This window comes from Trachemys scripta, chromosome 6 (assembly GCF_013100865.1).
Source record: "Trachemys scripta elegans isolate TJP31775 chromosome 6, CAS_Tse_1.0, whole genome shotgun sequence".
In the NCBI taxonomy this organism is placed as follows: domain Eukaryota; kingdom Metazoa; phylum Chordata; order Testudines; family Emydidae; genus Trachemys; species Trachemys scripta.
This window is the reverse complement of record NC_048303.1, coordinates 118,875,775-118,901,112: the sequence shown is the minus strand read 5'-3', so window position 1 is coordinate 118,901,112 and position 25,338 is coordinate 118,875,775. Positions and strand designations below refer to the sequence as shown.

The 25,338-nt window shown below is 50.9% G+C and overlaps 1 long non-coding RNA gene across 1 annotated transcript in view; it reads left to right on the top strand.

Moving 5' to 3' along the window:
- Positions 1–8,941, top strand: part of LOC117879605 — a 43,707-nt gene extending 34,766 nt beyond the window's left edge. The window contains exon 3 of the long non-coding RNA XR_004646329.1: positions 8,685–8,941. This is a non-coding gene — a long non-coding RNA (uncharacterized LOC117879605). The remainder of the gene's footprint in view (positions 1–8,684) is intronic.
- Positions 8,942–25,338: the final 16,397 nt, after the last annotated feature.

Below are 25,338 nucleotides of genomic sequence, written 5' to 3'. Positions count from 1 at the left end.
CTGCCCTGCACCACCCCGAAGCAGCCCTGAGTGCCGGGGGGGATTGTGAGGTGGGGGGGAAATGCCTGGAGTAGACCTGTGCCCCCATGATTCTGCTCCCCTGCAAAGCCCCATGGGGGATGTTGCAGCAGGGCTGCCACTTAGGGCAGCTCCAGGGGCCGTCAGAACTTGAGCCCAGCGGAGCCTGCGTCTCTCCCAGGCTCCCTGTGCCAACACTGCCAGCCCTGCGGTGCCAGCCGTGCCGCCCCTCAGCAGGGCCAGCTCTGGCTGTTCTGTGTCCTGGCCCTTCCAGGGCAAAGCGCTGTGAGTAGTTCTGGTCCCCTGGGGCAGCTGTTCATTTGGAGTCATGCTGCACGCTGCCCTCTCCTGCGTGATTTCACCCTGGCCACACGTTCTGTGCGTCATTACAGATAAACCAAACATGGGCCTGGATTGGGGAGAATTAAACACCCCTCTCCCCCCTGCTGACATGTCAAATTAATCCTCCCGGCTCCTCATTCAAAGGGGATTAGGGGGCAGGCCCAGCGCAGAGCGAGCACCAGTGGCACATGGGGGAAGGGAGGGACACTCCTGTCCTCGTTCGCAAGGGCTGGCAGGGGGAATTGCATGGCACAAGAACTGCCCTGGGGCTGATTCCTGCAGGGCTTGGGACCGACCAGCCTGCCCCATTGTGCCCCTGCAGGTCTAGCTCAGCCCCTCCCCTCCCAGCAGTGAGGCACAACAGCCTTGGCCCTCCTCCCTGCCCAAGCCAGCTGTCCCCTTCCTGCCCCCAGGTGGGGCGGGGCTGGTACAGGAGGTAGCTCTGTTGGCTTTATGCCAGTTGGGAAGTCCCTTCCCCTCGGGGAATTCTCTTGTGACCCCTTTGTGCTGCCCGAGCGAGGCACAGAGGCTGGAGTGGACCCAGGTTCTGGTGCCCAGGGACATGAATGGAGGTGGGGTCAGTTATTCCAGCTAATGGGTACGTGGCAGCACAAGGTCCCAGGCGCCATCAGGCCTGATGCACGGAGCCTGCCAGCCACCCACCCTGCCCTGAACATTGCCCAGGGCCTTGGCATGTCTAATTCAGGGCAGACCCTCCCAAGGCTAACCCTGTGAGCAATCTGTGTCTGGGGGAATCTCAAGTAGGAGCAGAGAGATTCTATTACCTCTGTATTTGGCACTGATGCGGCTGCTTTTGGAATCCTGTGTCCAGTTCTGGTGCCCACAATTCAAGAGGGATGTTGATAAATTGGAGAGGGTTCAGAGAAGAGCCATGAGAATGACTGAAGGATTAGAAAACCTGCCTTCTAGTGATAGACTCAAAAACTCCATCTATTGAGCTTAACACAGAAAAGGTTAAGAGGTGGCTTGCTTACGGTCTCTGAGTACCTACATGGGGAACAAATATTTAATAATCGGCTCCTCATTCTAGTAGAGAAAGGTCTAACACCATCCGATGGCTAGAAGCTGAAGCTAGACAAATTCAGACTGGAAATAAGTTATACATTTGTAACGGTGAGGGTCATTAACCAGTGGAACAATCTACCGAGGGTTGTGGTGGCTTCTCCACCACTGACAAAGAGACAAACATCCAATCTTGATTTAAAAACAGTTCTGCTCTAGGAAGGATTGTAGGCCAGTTGTCTGGCCTGTGTTTTAAAATCCAGATTCACAACCCTGCTCTCAAGCACACAGGCTTTTTCCCTTCCCAAGCAACACCCAGGGTGGCAGCAGAGATGTACCTAGGGGAATGAATAACCAATTTGAGAACAACAACTGGTTGGGTGCATTCTCTTCAGAGTCCTGTGGTGAAGGCACTTCCCCTTGTCTCGGAGAGTGCGGGGGGCGGAGGGGGGAATCTCATGGGTGGGGGTGATGCAGGGTATTTCCCCTTATAGTGATGGAAGAGGACTGTTTCTGTTCCATACCTGGGCTTTTCCCAGCTGGATTTGTACATTATTGTTGTCCTGAGCACTCGTGTACATAATCACTGGCTGTGTCTCTCTCCAGAGAGAGAATAACAAACTATGGCAACTGAAAAACACTCCTCCGTAGACTTATATCTTGGCTTGCTTTTACTTTGGACCTTGGGAGAGTTCACTTAAATCTTCTTGTCACTCAAGTCGTGTCAGCGTTGTGTACTTTGGAGCTGTGCGATATGGCAGAGCACATGGGTGGAAAACCAACGGGTTGTCAGTTTTAGAACTAGGAATTCTGGAACTTCCCTGACCCCTCTCAAACACTTTCTATCGTTAATTCCTGGGGAAGAGCAGAGTCTATGAAAATACGGGATAAATCTGTAGTCAGGTCAGATTAGTGGGAAGAAAAGATGGTGGTACTCTAAGCTCTGCCCATGTGAATCATCAAAATGAGACATTGCTCGCAGTAGATTGTGCACATATTTATGTTTATGTTGGCCAGAAGCTGGGAATGGGCGACAGGGCGTGGATCACTTGATGATTTTCTGTTCTGTTCATTCCCTCTGGGGCACCTGGCATTGGCCCCTGCTAGGGTGACCAGATGTCCCGATTTTATAGGGACAGTCCCGATTTTGGGGTCTTTTTCTTATATAGGCTCCTATTACCCCCACCCCCCCACCCCCTGTCCTGATTGTTCACATTTGCTATCTGGTCACCCTACCACTGTCGGAAGACAGGATACTGGGATAGATGGACCTTTGGTCTGACCCAGTGTGGCCGTTCTTATGTTCTCCGTGCTTCTGGGGACAGGTGCCAGGGCCAAACCAGTTTCGTGCAGGGATAATTGTTGTAGACTCTCATTTGGGCTCCTGGTCGCAGATAGTGACACTCCCTCTCCCCCCACGTACAGGAATGGGAAACTTAAGACTTGGGCTCATTCCCCACACAGTCCATTGCTTGTCTCTTTCACCAATAGAAGTTGGTCCAATAGTATCTCACCTGCCTTATCTCGCTAATGTTCTGGGACCAACAGGTCTACAACAACACTGCAAACACCAATGTGTTAGAATGTTTAAAGTCCTTGCCTTTCCCAATTGTTGCTTCCACTAGAGTGGAAGAGAAGAATGTCACAGAGGTGCCTCTTTTCTTTGTGGTGCACCAGGATTTTAGCTAGCTTCAGCCTTTTGACCCCTCAGCAGCTGATGGGCTTTGGATGGAAAACCTGGTTCATTTGCAACAAACACACCTCTGGCTCAGTGACCAGCTAAAGCTCCGCACTGCATGGTCCAGGAGAGGTGGCGTGGCCATGTGTAAAAATCCAATTCATGTAAAGATAAGCATGTGAGCTGTGTAATTTATTGCTGAATTGTACTTGGAAAAAAATGTCCTGTGGCTGACAAGAAATTATCTGTGTATGTGCTTAAGCCACAAAGGCAGGAAAATGACCTTTCCTCCAGGACTCCCATTCTCCTCGCTTTCCTTGTTGCATTTCAGGAGATGCTGCCCTTATGAGGGGAAAGACAGACAATACGACAAAGAACTATCTGATTGTTTACCCAGGATTGAACTAATAATTCATAGTCAATAACTGGACAAAGTTCACCTCTTTTCTGTTTGTGATTTGCCTTCAGGCCATTCATAATTTTCTCAATTTATTCCAAGGGTTGAAATTTGCCCTTGTGCAGCGAGCTAGCCGCGGCCTGAGTGCCGTTTAAATCAAGTGAAAGGCCCTCTGAGCCTGCAAATACACACGCTTAACTTGCCTGCCAGTTTGGCTTCAGTGGGGCTGCTCCCCGGGGGGGAGTTAAGCATACCTGTAAGTGTCTGCAGGGCTGGGGCCTAAACCCTCCCAGAGGGTGAAATCCTGGCCCCATTGACTTCAATGGCAAAACTGCCCCTGACTTCAGTGGGACCAGGATTCCCCTCCAGCCCCCCTGGGTTGTCTAGGACTTGTGCAGGGTTTCATTCATTATCCAAACACCATACAACCCAATTCCCCAGCCCTCCTACCGGTCATCTGCCTGCCAGCCCCCTTCTCCAGGGGGAACCAGCTTCCTGTCGCTCTCCTTCAGCTGAGTACCTTCCGCCTTCCTGGGAATTACCTGACCTCTGCCCAGCTGGGTCTGATCATCCCCTCTGCCGGGCCCAAACGTTGGTTCTTAAGGGGCTCTGCTCCTCACGGGGTCTCAGACCCCAGGCTCCAGCCTGAGCCTGAATGGCCACACTGCAATTGTACAGCCCCACACGCCGAGCCCCAGGAGCCGAGTCAGCTGAGCTGGGCCATCTGCGGCCCTGCCGAGTGTCTTTGATCACAGTGTCGACGTACCCTGAAGGGGCATTGCTGTGACAGGTGAATTTCCCTCTATTTAAGAGTCTCCACCAGTTGTCATTGTTGCTCTGCAGAGGAGCTGAGACGATCAAAAAAGGAAATGAGAACTTTCCAGGAAAACGGAAAAGTTCTGAAATATTCCGGGCCCAGGATGTGAAATGGACCCGTTTTTCATGTGTGTCGACATTTCTTCCTTTTGGAGGGGTAGCTGTGTTAGTCTGTATCCACAAAAACAACGAGGAGTCCGGTGGCACCTTAAAGACTAACAGATTTATTCGGGCATAAGCTTTGGTGGGTAAAAAACCCACTTCTTCAGATGTTTCTTCCTATTTCTGAAACATTTCAATTTATAAAACTGGTAGGGAAAGAACACCAGTTTTGAACAGAAAAAAAGTAAGGCAAAAAGGAAAAAGTGTGAACAAAGAAGTGAGGAAAGAAAGAAAAAAAGGAAGAAAAACCAAATAATAATAATAATAAATCCAAACCAAAACAACCCCCAAAATCGACCAATATGATAAAAAAAAGTTTCCAGATTTCATGAACATTTTCAAGGCATTTTTACTGCAATTTTTATAAATTTGAAAAATGCCCCCCAGCCCCTGTGCTGCAGTTCTTCACTATCTGGACCGTAAGCTGCGTCAGTTTGGACACAGATGGCATGATAGTGTTTCTGTTCCCTGACTGGAGGAGTCTATAATTGGTATCATCAGGCCTTGGGGTCTCTTACTCTTACTTCTGGTAAAGATTGTCTAATATTCGCTTACAATTTGCTGTTGGTCAGAAATTGGTTTGCCAATAAGCCTGTTTGCTAGGTTAGTCACAGAAAATGAACTCAGAGAGAGGGGAAAAGTTAAGTCAATTCAATTTTTTATTGGACTGAAAATTTGGAGACCCAGACTCCAGCGATCTGTGTATGTCTACAAGTCAGGAGACCGGGGTTTGTTCCTGTGTCTGCCATGGGCTTCTTGCATGAGCTTTGGACAAGACACTCACCAGCGTAGTGCCTCAGTTTCCTTAGCTGTAAAATGGGGGTCAGAACAATTACCTGCCTCCTGGAGGTGCTGTGATGCTAACTTGATGAAAGTTAGTACAGTGCTTTGAGATCCTGCATCAGGAGGCAAAAAATGTGGCTCGTGGCTATTGTGGAGAACTGTCAGTACCTGAGTTGATTAGTCTTGGTTTACCGGCTTGAAGGAAAGCTTCACTCAGGCTCCAGCCTGTAGCCCCCCCACATCCCCTTAAAAGGACCAGCTAGCCCAGAATGAAAGCACCCCTGAATCTGGGTGAGAGGGTTTTGTGTGTGGACCTGCAGGGAGCTGGGTAGCCCCCACATAAGAGCCCGGGTTAACTCTGCAGAGAAGACAGACCCTGTAGCAGTGTGAAGTGTTCATTTATTTTGATTTTACACACGCAGTTCTAATGTTTTCAACATGACAGAGACACCAGGGTCATGCCCGAGCAGCGCTCAGACCCACCCATTGCAGCCTGCTGCTCCTATTACCCAACATGCTAACAGCCGGCTAACTCTCCCAGCCGTGGATTGCAAAGTTCATAGACCAGAATGCAAAGAAAGCGCATGATGGGAACCAGCGAGTTTGCTGAATGGATTTATTGGCCATTTCTGAGCAAGTAGGGTCCCTTTAAATACCCAGGGTTACAGATACTTGTCAGTGATCAGTTCTGGCACTCCATTCGGCTTGTGATTTCAGGCCTTACCAAATGGCAGGGATGGCACCATTGGATATTATTTACTAAGTCAAGGAAATCTATGTGGTCTCCTTGTCAAGAAGGTAAATATTGTGCTGCCTTTGGAGCCTAAATAGAAGAAGAACGTAATAGGCAATGAAAAAATCCCATGGGGTCGTGCTGCGCTGAGTGATTGGCTACTGACGAACCCAGCCTAATGTTCCAAGTGACAGTGACATTTTTCAAGAGCTGTTTTGGACAAGTGCTTCAGACAGGTGACAAGACATCTTCTTAATCAGACGGCAACCTTTCATTTTCCATGGCCAAGTGAGGACCACGGGCTAAAAAGGCCTGGGAGAAAATCCATCACGCTACATGCAGATGCAAAGCGGCACATGAACATGCATTGCCAGAGCAAGGCTCTGCCCTGTCCATCAACATGATGGATACTCTCCCCTCTGAAATCCTGACATATCTTTCATCTGCCATCAGTGCAGAAGTCGCAGGTTTTGCTGTGCGGTTCATTGTATTAAGGAGACCTGCAGCAAACTACGTTGCAAAAAAACAACCACCCTCCATCCCCCCATATCTTGACACAGGCTGGGTGCTGGGCCAGGGGGGCCACTTCAAAGGCCCAGCACAAACCAATCTGATTATAAATTGGAGCCGGTGCTTCCTACATAACCTCAATCCTCCAGGGGGGTCATAGCCCTCTCCTGCTGTCTGAACCCTGGGCTCAGGTTGTTCTTCACAAGGGAGGTGACGCATGGGCTGCAGGAGAAAACCAGTGCTAACATCTCGTCGTAGGGTTTTCCCAGGAATTAGTTATTCCAACCCAGGCCAGTCTGAAAGGAGCTCAGCATAAATAAGCCATAAGCGATGCTGAGCGCTGCATTTCCAGGAGATTATTCTGCCCCCTGGATAGCGCTGCCAGGCATGGAGTCAGAGGGCGAGCAGCCGCGGCCATCAGAGCAGATCCCCCTGAAATGCACAGCCTGCCTTTTGCAGTCTTTGGAACACCAGCAGGCAGCAACCACCCTTTCTAGTTCGAGTTCTGGAGACGTTGACTAAAAGCCGTCCCACAAACACGGGACACAGCTCCTGTGTACAACCCCACGGCTGGGGAGAACCAACTTCCGTCAGTTTCCAGGCATTGGTGCCTCGACTGGCAGCCCCCTCAAGCCTAGGACCATGGTCCAGACGGGGACGGAGGCACAGAGGGGTCAGTGCCTTGCCCATGGTCACTCAGGAAGTCTATGGTGGAGCAGGTCAAGCCCTAGCCACCAGCCTGTCCTTCCTCTCACAGGACAGATGTCAGACTACCATAATCCCAGGCGCCAGGTGCATTGTGGGACTGCCCCAGACAAGAGCCTTTCTTGCTGCAACTACTGCACAGTCTGGCATGTGTTACTGCTGTTATAACAAAGGGGCTTCCTGCAGCCTGGCCTCTCTGCCACTTCTGGGCCCCCTGCAGATTTCCCGGCTCTCTGCTCCCACCCTGCCCCCTTGCTCCCTCTCACTCCTCTTTGTCTGCCTCTTTCCCTCCCAACCTCGGCCCCATGCCCTTCCCCTCCGCCAACATCTCTCCCAGCCCCTCTTCCCCCCTGCCTCTCCCACTCCTCCAGATGTTCCTCCCTTCACCCCTCAGGTTCTGCTCCAAGCAGCCTTGCTCCCATCTCTAGACGGGCTCCTCTGCGCCGTCACTGACACCTGGTCCTCTCTGCTCCTCTGCAGGCCCTGTTTCTCCTGCCTCGGGCCCACCCAGGCGGTTTGAGCTCACCCTCCCGGTTCTGCCTACATCTTCGGCCTTTCTCTCTTGGTTCCTCCTGAGCTGCTCGTTGTGCGGCCACATCTCCCTCTATGCCTCCAATGCTCAGTCTCCCACCAGTCCTTTCTGAAAGCCCACCCCTTTGGTACAGCCCCAGAAAGTCAATCTCCCGAGAAACATCCACCCTGCTTCACCACGAAGCTGCCTGGACTCTGCTCCGTGTGTCTCACTTAGACAGTGACCCCTGGCACGTGGGCCTTGTCTCCTATACCGCACAGAGCCGGGGGGCAGTCTGTAAATAGCACAACGGTACCAAGATGACGTTCTCTTGGTATTTTAAAAAATACGCAGCGACACCAGTTCTCCATTCCAGTGAGGGCATGCACAGGGCTGGCCCTTCCCTGGCTAAGAGTCCCTGGCCCTTTGAATCCTCTTTGTTAGAAGCCTGGGTTATGGCCATTTACCAGGTTCATTTGGCCCGAGCCATTTGACAGAGTAGCTTTTGGTCGAGTTAATCCTGCCTGTAAATCAGTGGTGTCGACTGTGGCTATGTCTACACCTCCACTTAGGTCAGTCTGGGGTGTGAATAAACCACCCTGCTGTGTGATGTAAGCGTGGACAGTGCTGTGTTGGAGCTGGAGTAATTAAGCCGACAGAGAGCTCTCTCGCGTTGGCGTAGAGCGGCTCTGTTAGCGAGCTTACAGAGGTGGAACTGTAGCCAGGGCATGTGAGGTACCTCACTGTACTTCTATCCCTTCTACGGCTGCCACATACAACATGCCATCCTGCTAATATTCTCAGACGCGGTCAGTTCACAGTCCTTGCCCAAGACTCCCTGATTTAGAGCGCTAAGGAGAGCTCTGTGAACATGTGACCCTATACAGTAGGTACTGCAGGCGTGTCTTAGAACATCAAGTGACATGTGACTGAATCTCACTGACCGTTCACATGCTCTCTCGTTAGCATAGCTTCACATTACATTTCCGCTTCTGTTCTCCTACAGCCACCCAACGAACTTCATGCCTGAAAATAAAATCTCTCTCAGCAAGTCCACGGCTGAAACAGCCTGACGTATTCCAAATGAGCCGCAGCAAAGGATCACAAGACAAGAGACACACACACAAAATATCAAGAAAGAGCACAAACAAGTGTTGGAAGTGGCTTACTGAATAAGGAACACATACCAACACACAACACAGATTTCTCTCAGATGGGAGGGTCCTTCTGACTTCATCACATGCTACTTATTTGTATCTTTAGATCTCCACAGTAAAATGGCTTTGATCAGTTCTTAAGTGCTGGGTGTGATCATTCCTCATCTACCCTGGTGGGGTGGGGCAGTGTCATGATAAAGGGAGCTGTCGGTTGGCGGACTCAGTGCAAAATGCCTTTGCTTCGCCCTTCCTGCTGGAAGGGTGCGCTGGGAAGGGCGAATATTGAGATAGGAGAAGAGATTACACCTGGGCTGAGTGGGTCTGTTTCAGACGCAGGCGCCTTAGAATTCTTCTCATGCTCTGCAACTTCTGGGACACAGAAGGACCAGCGTTCTGTTCTCGTGCTTGTGGGAAAGGGACTCATTTGGACACAACATACGTCAGGACGCTCCTATCTGCGTGGCTGTTTCTTTTAATCTTGGGAAAAATACAGAAGCAAGTTTTCGTTGTTTAAATTGTAACTGCATGTTGTGGTAATGAAAGTGCCAAACCCACCGCTGCGGCTGTGTCCTGGCTGTCAAAGTGCTTTTCTACACTGTGGCAGCTGTTGTGATGGAGGGCTCCAGTGGAGACAAAACACAGGTCATTTTTCCCTTGATGGAGTTAGTTGAGGTCAACCCACTATCCCCTGCCTGGGGCTAACCTCAGCTATCTATATCAAGGGAAAAACTACAGCGCCTTGTCTCTGATTCTGCATGGATATGACTATCACCGTGTAAAACAAGCCTTTCTGTTGGTGGTGTTGTTTGCAGTCCCGACACAGCCTGCTGCTCTGTATTTACACATTGAGAAGAAATAGCCCAGGCAGCAAAGATGTCAGGTTCTTCTTCCCGTGTCACTAATGCGCTTCAACCCTGCTCTGCAGAGATCACCACGGGAGTCTCGCCTGCTCTGGCAATTCTTGGGTAGCTGTACTGGGGTTCACTCACCACTGGGCCGCCTCCTTGCGGCTGGGTCTGGGGAGCAGCTCTTGCCCGGCCTGCCGTCCCTTTCCAGCAGTTGCTCGGAACGTGGCCCTTCTCTCTCCCTCTTTGGGACTCAGCCCTCCAGTGAGGCCATTATTTTGTCATCCCCGTCCAGGGGGTCACAGGCCCACTAGACAAGCTGTCCATATGCTGGGTCAGGCAGTCTTCTGCTCCGAGTCCAGGTCCAGTGCCACTTTTCCAAGCGCATCCCTACTCTGGGTTCCTTATGCCTAGCAACCACGGTGTGCTCTGTCTCAGACCCCATGGCTGTTTCCCTGGGCTCCGTCCTACCTCACTTCTCTATCGCCTGGCCCACCGCTGGGTTTACCAGTCCGAGCTTCCTCCACTCCCCACTATTGGCCATGTGCCAGACTCTGTAGTCCAGTCTGGATGCCAGGTTTACTCCGCCCCTAGAATGCCTCGTTGTCCTTAGCCAACTCCCTTTCTCTCCAGGGACCACGCCAGTGCTCCTCCCTGCAGCCCCCTCCTGCTCTCAACTGCCTGGCTTTAGACAAACCCAGCCTGCCCCTGCCCAGCTGGGCTTCATCTGCAGTTAGACTTTATCCCACCCTGGCTCTCCTCCGGGTGCAGCCTATAAGGTTAATTGGTGCTTTTGAACCTGCTCAGGCCTCCTTTGGGGTGAACGCTCCATCATAGCAGCCTACCATTGGTGGGCTAATCGTGGGGCCGCTCATGGGCACGAGCCATGGCCAAAGGCATAGTATACACCTGCTGGAATTTGTACTGACCTGTTGTCTAGACCTGAATGAAGCAGAAAACACCCATGTAGGTCCAGACACTCAGTAGTACCCATGTCAGCTGCTGGTCTGCACTAGCATTGGTGGGAGCTGCCGGCATAGATGCAGTCTGAGGCTGAAAGGACAGGCCAGTCTTCATCGCTCATTCTGTCATTGGCCTTGATTTCAATGGGACTACTGTAGCCTGATTGAGGGTGTACTGATGATAATATTAATTTGGATAATATGGGAATTGAATGTATTAATTTAATTTAATTTGATCTTAATAATAATATTAATAATTATTATCATCAATATTAATTAGTATGGGTTTTAGGCTCGCCAATCTGTTTGATCAGAAGATAAAAGTTCTTGCCCTGAATCAGGCTCCACAGAATTTCCAAAGGATATGACTGGAAGCTCACACTGAGACAGAGATAGCCTTAAAGACTTTTTATTAAAATTAATAATAGTAAGGAAATGGAAAATACCCAGAGTTACAAAGTGACAATTGCATGACTGCTATTCAAAAGATACATATGGTAATATAGTATTATATGCAACAAAGCTTTGGTTAACATCCTCACACCCTTCCTTGATAACCTGGTGCTAAGAGTCACAGGACCGGCCTTGCGGTTCAGGTTTCTCAATTCTTGAGTGAGGGATGCAGTGCTTAGAAAATGCTAAGCGCTATCAAAGCTGACTAGGGTTTACTTGACTAACTTAAACTTAAACCAAAACCTAATAAACAAACTAAGAATAAAACTTAGGGAAACCAAGCTTAGCCTAGTTCCCTTGAAATTTAAAGTTTAAGAAGAACAAGTATAGCCTACAAATAGTAGTAGGCATCATAGATAGATAGAGTGGAGGAAGTAAATGAGAATAGAGTATAGTGAGAAATGGAGAACAGAGAGAGAGAGCCTCTGTTGAGGTGGGTTACCTCTTTTATAGGGCAAATGCCGGAAATCCTTCCTCTTATGCCCAAATTTCATTCCTCACCCACAGAAATGTTAGGGTACACTTACCCCATAGGCTAGTATGTATGTGCGTATTGATGACAGTCTCTTGTGGTGTACTTGTTAAGCCTGTGAAAAAACCCTATGCCATTTTCCATTGTTTATTGGTCTAGATAAAAGGTCATAGACATAGGCGCGGGTACTCATCTATTTAGATAACACACTATATATAGGTCAACTTTGCTTTCTGAGTAAAAGGTCTTAATATAGATATGCTAACTTTGCTTTAGCTTAACATACAGGATATGGCCTGTAGGTCTCTTGCATTACAACCAAACTTACTTTAATATAAATCTATAAACCTGTTACAATAAACCAAATACTTAAACTATAAGAAAAGATATATATATACACAAGCAGCTTAGTCCTATAGGCTACACTACTCAACATGGAGCTGGTAGAATCCAGCCAGTGGTGTTCATTTAGGGTAGGGCTTTATGTGACATTGGCAGTTACAGGGTTTAGACCACCACTTAGCTTCACATAGTCCAACCAGCAGCTGTTAGATGGTAACAACTTTCAGCCACTCTTGACTTGACCCAGTAGCCATGCAGTGAAAGGGGCTATAGCCCAGTGCCAATTCTCTGAGTCATGCAGTGCTAGAGAAAACACTTAGCCAATGGAGAGTAGGCCCTATTTATGCCATCCCAGCCCCATACATTTGAACACCCATTGGTAGGCAACTGTGCAAGGAGGACAGGAACCACACCAGGCCTGGATTGTCCCAGCTACAAAATTGACAAAGTGTCACAGCGCAGGGCCAGAGGCTCAACTGGTGTAAATTGGTGTGGTGCCATTGACCTCACCTGAGTTACAGTGACTTACACCAGCTGGGGATCTGAGTCCTGGTGTTCATCCCGTGCTTCCATAGGCTTTAAATTCAGATCTAGGGACACCCACTGCTACCTATTACAGCTGTTCTACTGCACCTGAGAGTCTAGAAGAGGCTGACTGCCAGCAGGTTTCAGAGGGGGAGCCATGTTAGTCTGTATCAGTAAAAACAACGAGGCGTCCTTGTGGCACCTTAGAGACGCCTCGTCATTTTGACTGCCAACGCTTATTTGCTGTTGGATGATGTACGTTCCCCTGGTGGTAGAAAAATGCATAATTTAAAAAAAGGTCATTAGAAAATAAACAGCCCACTTTAGAAACAAGACAGCTTCTAGGAGCTGAAGTAGCTCTGTGGAATTGCAGCACCTCTGAGGACTCCCAGCATGACGTCAGATAAGGTAGCTCCATGGGGTATCTGAATTAGGGGGTAACATTTCACCATGGAGTTCTGATCAGACACTGTACTTAGGTTTCAGGTTTATAATATCATCAGAACCAGTGTTATTGTGTATCAACAAGGGGTAGGAGGCCTGTTAGTCTGGGTAGGAACCCATCATAGGGTACCACGTACACAATAAAGTTGGCTAGTTCCTCCCCTGCCCTGACCCAGCCAATAGGAGCTGTGCCTGCGGGCGGGGCAGCACGCGGACCCCCCTGGCCGCCCCTCAGGCTAGGAGCTGGACATGCCAGCTGCTTCCGACCTGGAAGCCATGTGGCAGCTAGCAGCGGGGAGCCTGCCCGCCCCACCCCACGGTGCCGCCGCCAACCGGACAGTCAACGGCCTGGTCAGCGGTGCTCACCGGAGCTGCCAGGATCCCTTTTTGACTGGGTTTTCTGGTCCAAAACCGGCTCCTGGTCACCCTACCTGGTCTACTCTGGGGATTATTATTATGTGTAGCATCTGGAGGACCTAGCTGAGATCAGGGCCTGGAGTGGGGTGTCCACCCCACACAAGGCCTGACGGGGTTAAGGTAACTAGGTGGGCCAGTTAATTGCCCAGGCTGTGCCTGGAGGAGGAGCCAGGGAGTAGGGATTAATTAGCGAGAAGGCTCAGCTGGGCAGGAAGAGGAGGGGGCCTGTATAAGGCCCAGGAGCTAAGAGAAGTTGGGGGCTGCAGGGAAGTAGTCTGCAGTCACTCCCTGGGAAAAGGGAGGTGTGTGATTGGCAAACCCAGAGAGAGGGGAGGGCCAGAAAGGCTCTGAGGAGAAGCAACAAGGCATAGGCGAGTGTGGATCTTGGCTGCTGAAGAGAGGCCCCTGAGCTGGAACCCAGAGTAGAGGGTGGGCCAGAGTTCCCTGACCAGCCGCTGGGGACTGGCACAGATCAGGCAATGGAGAATGGACTGCCTGGGACAATTTGCCCCCAAAGACTTTGATAGCCTGGAAAGGAAGGACCATAGTGACCTGGCCAAAGGGCCGAGTCACGAAGAGGAAGCTGCAGCTCCTAGAGCCAGAGGGGCCGCAGGGTGAGAGAGGATGGCCGGTGGAGAGACCACCAGAGGAGGGCGCAGCCCCTGGAAGGAGCTAATCCCCACAGCAGCCAGGAGAAGGCGCCCCTAGCGGTGAGTGAACCCCGTGACCCGTCCCCATTGGCCAAGTCCCTGCACAGACACACAGCGAGACAGGCCCTGCCCCAAGGAGCTTCTAGTGAAAGCAGCTGAGGCAGACAAAGCGTGGGAGGGGACAGTGAGGCGCAGAGAGGGGCAGTGACCCTGCGGGTCAGTGCACAGCTGGGAACAGGCCACGGGTCCCCTGACTCCTGCCCCAGTGCCCTAGCCTCTAGACCGTGCTGCCTCAGGGAGGAGCTCTGCTGAGGCACATAGAAATTTTGCCTGCCCACCTGCCCCAGTGCAGCTACTCCCTGGGCTGGCCACTGGGGGCTGGTACCAGCATAGCCGAGGCCTAAAACATTCGTTCCTGGCTGTGTGTCATGGTCACAGACAATAGGCACCACGTCAGGGAAGCCCCTTTAGATACAAGATGCGGATGTGTGTCTGGGGGGGTGTCACCGTGACCTTAGCCAGCCTCTCAGCTGATCTGTCCCAAGCTCCCACTTTGCAGTGAAACCCAAAACCCGGCATGGTGCCATTGGGGTCAGCTTCACGGCAGAATGCTCCCTGTGCCCTGGAGGGGAGACCCCACTCCCTAACACCCTCTGTCTGCCACCCAGCCGTGGAGAGCAGCAGCTCGTCTGTCATCTGCACAGGGACTGAACTGCTGGAGAATGACGTGAACAGGTCGAACGAAAGGGCTCGTGTGAAAATGGTGCAACCTGTGTATGAACAGTAACACACGACGCTGGGTTAAACCTGGCTGGTATCCGCTGAGCCTGCACCTGCAACTTCCTCTTCTGTGTCTGGGGGAGAGGCGTGGCCTTGGCTGAGAACTCGGACTCCCGGCTTTTAAGCCCCTGGAGGCTTCGACCACTGAACCATTTACGTGTGTGGTTCATTTTAAGCACACGCGTAGCCCCATTGATGTCAATGGGACAATATACCTGCTTGGGGGCTTTGCCAGATGGAGGCCTTGATGAAGAGGCCAACAGTAGCTGTCAGTGTTGCTTTTTTTGTTTGTTTTTTCGTTTTGCAAATCCAGCAAAACACCTGGCTTTCCCCTGGCTGCCGCTCGGTGGCCTTTCCCGCACTGCTCTGGCCATCACAGGGTGTCTTTCTAAAATCAATGTTCAGGCTCATATGGTAGCAGAATCTCCCGCAGCCCCCCATCCTGGCTGTGCTATTGAAATAGATCAAATACAAATACACCCAGGGGTCACATCACCGCGTGAGCTGCCTTTCCATGAGAGATGGCAAAGCTCTGGTGTGTCCCAAAGGGTAGGACAAGACCTACACGGATACAGGCAACTCTGTCTATCCCTTGCACACACCCAGCGTGGGAATCAGTAGAGAGAAATGGGCAGTGCTGAGCTAACGTGGCCCTGTGTCAGTCATTTACTAACTGTGGTTGTCGACCCTGCCACTCCCTCTGTCCCTTTCCTAGGCCTTCGCGCCCCTGAAATGCAGAGGGGAGGCTGGGGGAGCTTGTTCTTCAGTGGCTGAAGCAGCACGTGGGCCATTTTGCTGGCAGATCACAGCTGCCTGAACCTGTCTCATCAATAATTCCGGGCTGCGTGGATGGGCCGGTGACCTTTGCAAGATGAAAGAAATCTAACGGAGCAGGGATGTGCAGGCCAAGAAGGAGCCAGGGGTTTGTAGGGTTGGGTTGGTAAAGCCGGACTCGCTCTGAGCCGCAAAGAAAGAACACGGCTGGGGTGATGAGGCAATAAGGGACCACGCAGCTTGTGGCTGGGTTCAAACCATGCGCGTCGCTCCAGGGAGTCGCGCAAGTGTCGCTCTGCCAGACAGATGGCACATGCCCGGAGCACACTGGCAAGGTGAGGCACGTGGTACCCAGTAGGTACAGGTGCCCTGTTCTGAGCTGGTAGGATGCACCACCTCCTGTGCACAGAGGCCTGGTTCTCTTTGCACCAGGGCACAGCCCAGGCCTCGTGCCACAAGGGGCCCCAGGAAGCTTCAGCCCGGGGTGGCAGGGCTCGGGGCCTCAGGCTTCAGCCCCATGAGGTGGGCTTCAGCTTTCTGCCCTGGGCCCCAGCAAGTCTAATGCCGACCCTGGTTGGCGGACGCTCTGAAACAATGCTTGCAAGGGACCCGGCCCCCTGGTTGAGAACCACTGCTCTAGTCCATAGATAAGTATTATGTTAAAGGAGCATTCGGGTTGCATGGTTAACACGCAGAGTCAGGGCAGGCCAACAACACCTGTGCAGCCTTCCCCCTATGCGTATGCGTTATGATACAGTCCAATCACAGCCTATTTCCCATATCATACAATGCCGTGTCCTGCTGTCACCATCCGATCTGCACAGGTGTGCTCCATGGAACTCCACCAGCCTCCGTGAGGGTCTTCCGTCCACCTGCCGGCCCACTACCCTACTGGTTTCTGAAGCCTTCCGTACTCAGCACCCTAGCTCACTCATCACACGGGCTGAGTTCATCACTAGCTGAGGCCTCCATCCTGCAGTAGGCTCCCTACGGGCAGGCCCCTGTGCCTGCACCAGGCCCCACTGAAATCAGAGGGCTCAAGGCAGGTGATGGGATCCATCCGACCACATGGCGGGATCAGGCCTTAGACTTTGTATATGAGAGCTTTTCCACTTTCCATGGTGTTAAACTACACTGGCAAATCAGTGTACAAAGACGGGACGTACATAACAGTTTAAATGTGGGCGTCTCAAAGACACTCATCCTGTAGCTTTGTAATGATTGTTATGATTTAGTTTAAGGGCTGGGATGGAATCCTGGCCCCGAGGCGGTCAATGGCCAAAATCCCATTGATTACACCAGAGCCAGGATTTCTGTCCGGGTCTATAAGGAAGTGTTTGCATTACAACTTCTTCACGTTTCTGCTGGCAGTTGTAACTGGGTAGCTCTTTAATTCCATCTCTTGGTGTGGAGTTCCTATCCAGGTACTAAGTATCTAACTGATAGGAAACAGCTTGTACGGCCTGAATGTTATGGATATAATTGTCAAAGGGCACCAAGAAAGGCAATATACAATTTCTCTTACGCCAAGCCATAGGAGTTCCATTTTAAAATACAGTATGAGTTAAATATTAATTAGGGGATGCTTTAAAGGTCATCAGCCATCATTTAACGTTTCAAATAAAATTACAAAAGCATCGACTGTGCACTTAGATTGCTATTAATCTGCTTACATATTTATAATTGTACCTTTGTTTAATTGGGTCATTACTAGCATATACATTATTAATGAGACCATCGATGCTTTTGTAATTTTAAGTCACAATGGGATTATCTCTCACAGTTGTTAAACTTTAGTAATTGCCATAGTCAATTAATATTTCATTAACATATAACTGCTCCATAATTCTAAATTAAGCGCTCTTTTTAGGTCCCTTCTTTAAAGCACGTGTTGGAAGGCGTTCAGCGTTGTGCCTGGAGTTCTGCTTTCCGGGCCCGAGAGGTTTGTGTCTGTGTTTACTTTCGAAATGATAAATGTGTTTCAGACTAGATGGCAGTGGCGTTTTCTTCCTGATGAAGGGCAGTCTGAAGGGTGCAATCCCACTGGGAGGTTGGAGCAGGTGTCGGAGCCCGGGGACAAGCGCCATCAGTTCATTCAGCACGACTTGAGAGCAGTAAACATTTGTGGCTGTTCTCTGGTAAAACAGCTGTTGCAATTTGATCTGCTATGTTTCATTGTCTACCTTTGCCTTATTATTAGTGGGCCGCAGATGTCACCAGAACATAATGTTCCTACTGTGCATTAGCTGATCTCTCAAGGAATGAAATGCAGGACAAACATGGTGCTGGAAATTGCTATAACGTGGCAGCCACAGACGCAGTGAGAGTGGGAGCTGGAGTGGGATTGTTGAGGTCAGCGGGACTGACCTGGTGGACAGTAAGGATGCATCTCTCAGGTCACTAAGCAGTGCAACATGAGGAATATAGGTAACTGATGACAGCAAGTCTGCAGGAATCCGATAGATCATTTACGTATCTGAAATCTCCATGTTCACACAAACGTGTGACAGATTTTCCATTGTGTGAAATTCTGTGATTTTTTAAAAATTTTTTTTCATGACTCAAAATTTCCCTCAAAACGACTTTCTAAACCAATGGTCACTTTGGGTCCATGGAAATATTTCATTCCAATTTTGACTTTTTAATATTATATCGAATAAAACAAATGAAACAAAGAGTCATTTCAAAATGGCAAATCTAAAAAAAGTGGCCCTGGAACATTTTGCCCATTACTGGAATGCTTCAGTCTGTTTTGGTATTTTCCTAAATGAAATGTTGTTGAATTTGACGCATTTCTGTGAAATATTTCCCTTTGGATGAATCTGAATTTTCTGTTGGAGAAACATTCCACTTGAAGATGGCTGACCTGCTCTCACAGATATGTAGGCACAACCGGTAAACTTTATTTCAAACCACCTTGATATTTGTTCTACCTAACCTCAGTCCTGCACACACAACCGCAACGGCTTGTCTGTACACCGGGGTGTAGCCCGCGGAGTGCAATGTGACTGCTTGCAGACATGAAGCAAAGGGTGGGCCTCTTTGCAGGAGAAGGGACTAAACATTTACTGGGCCGGGGCTTGGGCCTGTCAGCTGCTGAGTGCCGGCAGTTCCTGTCGAGCAAGATGGGAGCTGAGGGGCTTGGCAGCTTTAGCCCCGAAATGGGCGCGTTCACTCAGCCAGCAAAAACTGTCACCTTCTGCCAGTCTCTAGCTGAGCCAGGCTAAATGATATCCAGGGATCCTTCTAAAGCGTACGGTGAATGGCTGGAGCCCCTACCCAAATCCTTCTCCCTCCTCTCAGGTCACGCTGTGGGAACAGGAGCATTGTGGGTGTTTTTAATCTGTTTTGGGGAGTGGGGGGGACGGGACTTTGGGAACATGAAGCCACAAAACACCTTTGATTTGGGAAAAACACACTAGCAAGCTATTTGCATCATAATAAACTTAGTGAAACCCAAAGGCTTCCGCAGGGCCCAGCTGAGCCCTCAGCCCTATGGGTAAACGACCCGGCATGTTGGGTCCAGGGAGCCCTCAGTCACATGGCAATCTCCACCCACCCGGAGTCTCACTGACAAAGACCCAGGGGTGGCGAAGTGGTGTCAGGCAGTGTCTCTCCACCGCGCCTGCTCCAGTCCCATCTGCAGCACCGCCTGTGATAGTCGGCCTGGTTTCATGAAATCGGCTCTGCCAGCCCAGCTGTGCCCAATTCGCTTAGTCCCGCAGAGTCAGCACTGCCACCAGCCCAGCTCGACACAGGGCTCATATTCTCCACGTGGGAAACCAGAGCCAAGCAGAACCTTCGACTGGACTAGGCTTCCCTGCTGCAATTGGGTTCCCTACCTAGAGTCCAGATCCCTCCTTTGAAAGCTCAGAGTGACCCATTTTGCTCAGGCCGTATCTTTGACAATGTCCACCCCTTTCATAAATGCATTGACTTGCACCGTATAGTATCATTTCCATCAGCAGAGAACACACAAACCTCAACCTGTGCACCCTACCTCACTGGACAGAAATGCACTGGGGCAGGAGGATGGTGGACTCCAGCTGGGAGTAGCTTCCTCCTACAGGGGGGAGCAGAGAGCTTTTCAGCCTTGTAAACATTCTGGCTTTGGGGCTAACATGTAGAACGGCTGTTTCATTAGGGAATACAGTGATGGATGGGAGACAGTCCAGTGCAGGTGAACCTGGGCAAACTGATGACAACGTCTCAGGATTAGCTGCTAGAGCAGATCATATAACATGAGACCAGTGAAGCGAGCTCAGCCTTGTACCCAGCTGCTGGGGTGGGGCATTTAATCTTCAGTGGTACCTAAGACTTGGTGTCCCCACTCCCGCACTTGCCCAAGAAATTTCACTTACAGACGATGAAAAACTAGCAAACCAGTAAGGTGCAAATCAAGAACTGAAAAGTTAAATACATTTCAAAGGGGGGGAATAAGCTTGAAAAGGAAAGATTTTCCCCCCAGTCCTCCTTTGAACTCCCCCTTGCCCCCCAGTTAGCCAATCAGTGGAGGAGAGCCAGGGGACGGTGAGGAAAGGCAGACGCCCCATTCTCAGCTCACACTGGTATGGAAACAATTGACACCGTTGTGTTTGCCGGGGCCAGGCTGTCACGAGAAGCTCCCAAAGGCCTTGCTTTCGTTGGGCTGTGCACCCCCCAGACTAGGCCTGGAGGAGCCAGGTGGGAAGTAGCGAGGGCTGTCACTCTGAAGCCGGAAGAGAGTTTTGCGGGAAGCAGCGGCAAGAGGACTGTGAGGCGCTAGGGGATTTTCCCACGGCACTCTGGGGCCTGGGCAGTTAATCAGCTTTTAAAGGGGCAGAGCCACAGGGTTTGGCCCAAGCTCCTGGACCCGGCAGTGCTGCAAGTCCTGGGTTTGACGTTATGCACATGTGGCTCCAGCGCCGAGCACAGAACGACCCTCTGCTGCTTAGTGCCTCTGGGTGCTACTGTAATGTAATAATGAGACTGGTAAGGAGCCACCTTTCGGGGTGCTTGTGTGAAGCGAATCCACCATCAGAGGTCAGGGAGCCCCTGGTTCAGCACTTGCTGTAAAAACCACGGGGGGTGCGAACGTGGAGCCCCTTGGCCCAGGGCTGCAGGTTTAGGCCTGCATGTGGCCTGCCCACTGCCCCGGTGCCGATGATCTCTTGCTGGCAGTGGAAGGGAGCCTGGGGCGCACGGTGATTTTATTAGCTCTGTCAGCTGCCTTTGCCAGCCGTGACTGCGAGGCATTGCTCACACAGCGCGGCTCGTACCAGGGCTGGAGCGAGCTGTTCTGGCCGGGAGCGCGCGGAGGGTGGGGTGGGATGGCTGCCTGCAGGGGCGCTGCAGGGCTGCACTCAGCTACCGCCGGGTACCGCGGGGAGCAGAGCGAGGCGATACGTCTGGCAATGGCGCAGTGTGCGGAGGACACGCTGCATCTCCCCAGACACAAGCAGCTCGCTCCATGCCCGGCTGCCTCTGGCGCTGGGCTGAGAATGAGCTGGCTGAGACGTGGGCCCATGACTGGTTATGCTGGTGAGATGGAACCTTCTGAGCAATGCAGAGCAATGGGACCGGCGTTTGCTCACTGTTTATTGGCCACGCTCGCACCCTTGGGGCCCTGCTGGGTTGGCAGCTGCTCCTGCTGACCAGTCTTTCCATCAGTCCTGCCTGGCCAGGACGCTGCGGCTGGAAGCAGAACATGCTGCCGGGATCCACGCTGTCACGCCCAGGAGTGCCCCTCTGCAGTGTCCCCTGGCTGAGCGGGGTCCTGCTAGCGAGTTCATGACACCAGGGCTCCAGGCCTGCCCCAACGCTGGCTGCTGTGTAAGCTGTTGATTGCAACGGGTTTGTAAATAGGACCTGCACCTCAGCCTGATCTGCTGTGTGTGTGTGTGTGTGTGTGTGTGTATATGTCTTTTGTGTCTGTGTGCCTTTGTGTTTGCAACTGTGTGGGTCAGCGTGCATCTCCGCATGTGTGTGTGTGTCTTTACAGGTGTGTATGGCTGTGCGTGGCTGTGTGCCATTGTGTTTGCAGCTATAGAATCATAGGACTGGAAGGGAGCTCGAGAGGTCACCTAGTCCAGTCCCCTGCACTCATGGCAGGACTAAGTATTATCTAGACCATCCCTGACCGGTGTTTGTCCAACCTGCTCTGGAAAATCCCCCATGATGGAGATTCCACACCCCCCCTGGGCAATTTATTCCAGTGCTTAACCACCCTGACAGGAAGTTTTTCCTAATGTCCAACCTAAACCGCCCTTGCTGCAATTTAAGCCCATTGCTTCTTGTCCGATCCTCAGAGGTTAAGAAAAACAATTTTTCTCCCTCCTCCTTGTAACAAGCTTTTATGTACTTGAAAACTGTTCTCATGTCCCCTCTCAGTCTTCTCTTCTCCAGACTGAACAAACCCAGTTGTTTCAATCTTCACTCATAGGTCATGTTTTCTAGACCTTTAATCATTTTTGTTGCTCTTCTCTGGACTTTCTCCAATTTGTCCACATCTTTCCTGAAATGTGGTGTCCAGCACCACAATACTCCACTTGAGACCTAATCAGCATGGAGTAGAAGGAAAGAATTCCTTCTCATGTCTTGCTTACAACACTCCTGCTAATACATCCCGGAATGATGTTTGTGTGTCTCTCCACCAGGACTTGAACTGAGACCAGCAAGGCAAAGTGCCAAGGCCATCAGACAGACATCAGATTGTCAAGGCTACTAACCTGCAGTGATCTGGCTCTATTCCTAGAAACCTGAGTCAAACGGTCCTTCCAAACAGCAGCTTCTCAAAATCCACCGAGTGCCTGGAGACGGGGAGTAGACGCAAAAATCTGAGCCAAGTGCAACCTGCTCCAATAGACCCAAATGAAGTGCTAGCATTACAGCTGTGCAGAAAGAACAGGAGTACTTGTGGCACCTTAGAGACTAACACATTTATTTGAGCATAAGCTTTCGTGGGCTACAGCCCACTTCTTCGGATGCATAGAATGGAACATATAGTAAGGATATATATATGTACATACAGAGAACATGAAAAGGTGGGGGTTGCCCTACCCACTCTAAGAGGCGAATAATTAAGAATTTGGCTTTGTTTTGAATTGGAACAAAACCTGAAAGTTTAGAAATTCTCTGCCGAGGAAAATCCCTCACAAGAAGTTCTCCGGGTTATTTCGATTTTAAAAATATATATATTATAATATGATGCTAGATAATATACAAAATAAAAAATTAAACCAAAAAATCATTTTAAAATGAAAAATTGAAACGTTTTGTTCTGAAAACATCAAACCAGGATGTTTTGACATTGTCAGAACTTTTATTCCCTAGTTTCCTTCCAAAACAAAATTCTGTTGAAATCAGCCTGATTTCACAAAGAGTTTTTATTTTGACAGAACGACATAGTCTGATGGAACGTGATTACGTCCAAATTTCTCCAGGCAGCTCTCGCTAGCAGCTTGGATAGCACTTCTAGTTCTCAGGAGCCTTTAGCCAAGACGCCTGTGTTCTTCCACTTCTGTACCTATGATTCCTGGTCTCCCTCTCCTCCCGTCAATGCAAAACCTTTCCATTTAATACAGCCATTATCAACACACAGGCTGATCAGTGCACTCTAATTCTCACAGGCAGCATCGACCACAAGGCCTTAGCATTGCAAGACTGCAGCTAGCTCACCTTGGGCGGTGATCTCCTCCAACCTCTGAAACTAAGCACACTGGTGATCAGAAGCATCCAAAGAAAAGCTGCAGGAAAAGGTATTGACGGCACATTTCTCTCTGACTCAGCCTCACCATTCATTATTTATGGAGCATCACACGTGTGCTGTCATTATGCTATGTTAAACAAGTAACAGAGTCCCTCCCCTGGAGGGTTCAGAACACGAAGCCGTGACCATGCAACACAAACAGAACATGTCTGCAGATGGCAGGCACCATGGGACAGGATGGAAAGGGACTGACCTAGGTTACTGGGAGACTGTCCCGGCTGTATAGAGCAGTACAGACTTGGCCTCTCTAGCCGGATCAAGCCTTGCAAACGGAAATTCAAAACTGGGCGTCAGCAGCAGAGATGGGCTGGTGGGTTTGGAGCAGGAGGAGCTGCAGGGGAGAGGGGTGCAAAGCTTATGGCTGAGTGAAGTGGTGCACGGCCGTGACGATGTGTGTGGGGGGTGGGTTCTGTAGCGGCAGCGGAAGCCCAGAGGAGGGATTTAAGGAGTGGGGAGAGTTGGTCAGAATGGTAGGCGTGTTTGGGGTGGACGGGGAAAGAGAGAAGTGGGGGGCCAGGGGAGGGGAGCTGCAATAGTCAATGCCAGAAATAACCAGTGAAGGGCCATTTCCAGCTTGTGTCAGTGCAGGAAGCTGTCTGACCAAAGGCTGGCAGTGGTCAGACATGTCTTTACACTGGTGCGATGTGATGGGCCCGAAGGGGTGGGGCCTCAGGGGGTTACCACCCTACAAACGCTAAATCACAGTGGTAGTTCAGTGGGTAGGGCACTAGTCTGGCACGGGAGACACCGAGGCTCAATTCTCTGCTCTGGTGTGACCTTGGGCAGGGCTCTGAGTGTCTTCGGGCTGGATCCACAAAGAGAGCGAAACATGGCAAAGCCCAGCTCCTAGGTGCCTCGCCAGATCTTTGGTCTGTCTGTTCTTCCTCAGCCCAGCTCAGAGCCCTGGACTCCTCAGCGCAGCTTTCAGCCACAGGGGCAGAAGTCCTATTCCCCGTCAATTACTATGGCGAGAGTAGTCCGAGTTCCAGGAAAGCAGTGCCAGCAGCAGCGGTAATGCCACTGGAAAGATGTGAGAGGGGAGCAGGGTGGGGGAGGAGGAAGAGGAGTTGTTACCCCTTGTTTGCTAGGGCACCAATTATCCCGGCAACTCATTCTGCTCACTCTGGCATCTTGGGCGAGGAAGAGCAAGAGTGAAAACATGAGAGGCCCCAGGGTCCCTGTGCTGGGGGGAGGTGGGGTTGGACACCCCAGTGCAGGGAGGAAGGGCAGGAGATAGCATTAACTACTTCTCCCCTTACAAAGGCTGTGGCCACGCAGTGGAGCATGCGCACTCGAAAACATTGCCTTGACATTGCAACATTCCCCTCTTAACCAATCAGTCGGGCATTGTTCACTCACTAATCCAACCCTAATGTTGCAGACTAGCACAGCGTATAAAGTGTGGGTCCCATCCGACGAAGCCCAAAGACCAGGAGATAACTCTGAACCGACCGTGTAACAGTCAGGGCACACTGTTGTTAGTAAAAGATTGATCTCATGCACAGCTTAAGCAAGAATACAGATGGGTTAAAGAGGCACTGTAAGTGCATATAAGGGTCTATACTTTGTCAAAATGCACAAGTAATGGCTGGGGATCAGCGAGCTCTAAGAGCCACACTAGGGTAGTGCAACAATCATGGAAATGTAGGGCTGGAAGGCACCTCGAGAGGTCATCAAGTCCAGCCCCCCCGAGCTCAGGCAGGAGATCATCCCTGACAGTGTTTGTCTGATCTGTTCTTAAAAACCCTCCAGTGATGGGGGTTTGTAGTGGGGCGGCTGCCCATTCCTGGAGAACAGGGGTTAAAAGCAGCCAAGCTAGGCTGACTGAGCTGGTCACAGCTGGGGCCACACCCAGTCAGGGCCCAGCTGGCCCTGATAAGAGGGCTGGGGGCCAGGAGCTGGAGGACTCTCACTCTAGCCCTGGAGTGGGAAGGGCCTAGCTGCCTGGGAGCAGGGTACCTGAAGCAGGGCAAGAGGAGCTGGGGAGCTCCAGCCTGGTAACCCCCCAGGCTTCAGGCCTGGGTGAAGGCCTAAGAAGGTACTGGCACTACAGAGGTGTAACCCGGGGATAGGCAAAGGCAGCAGGTCCTAC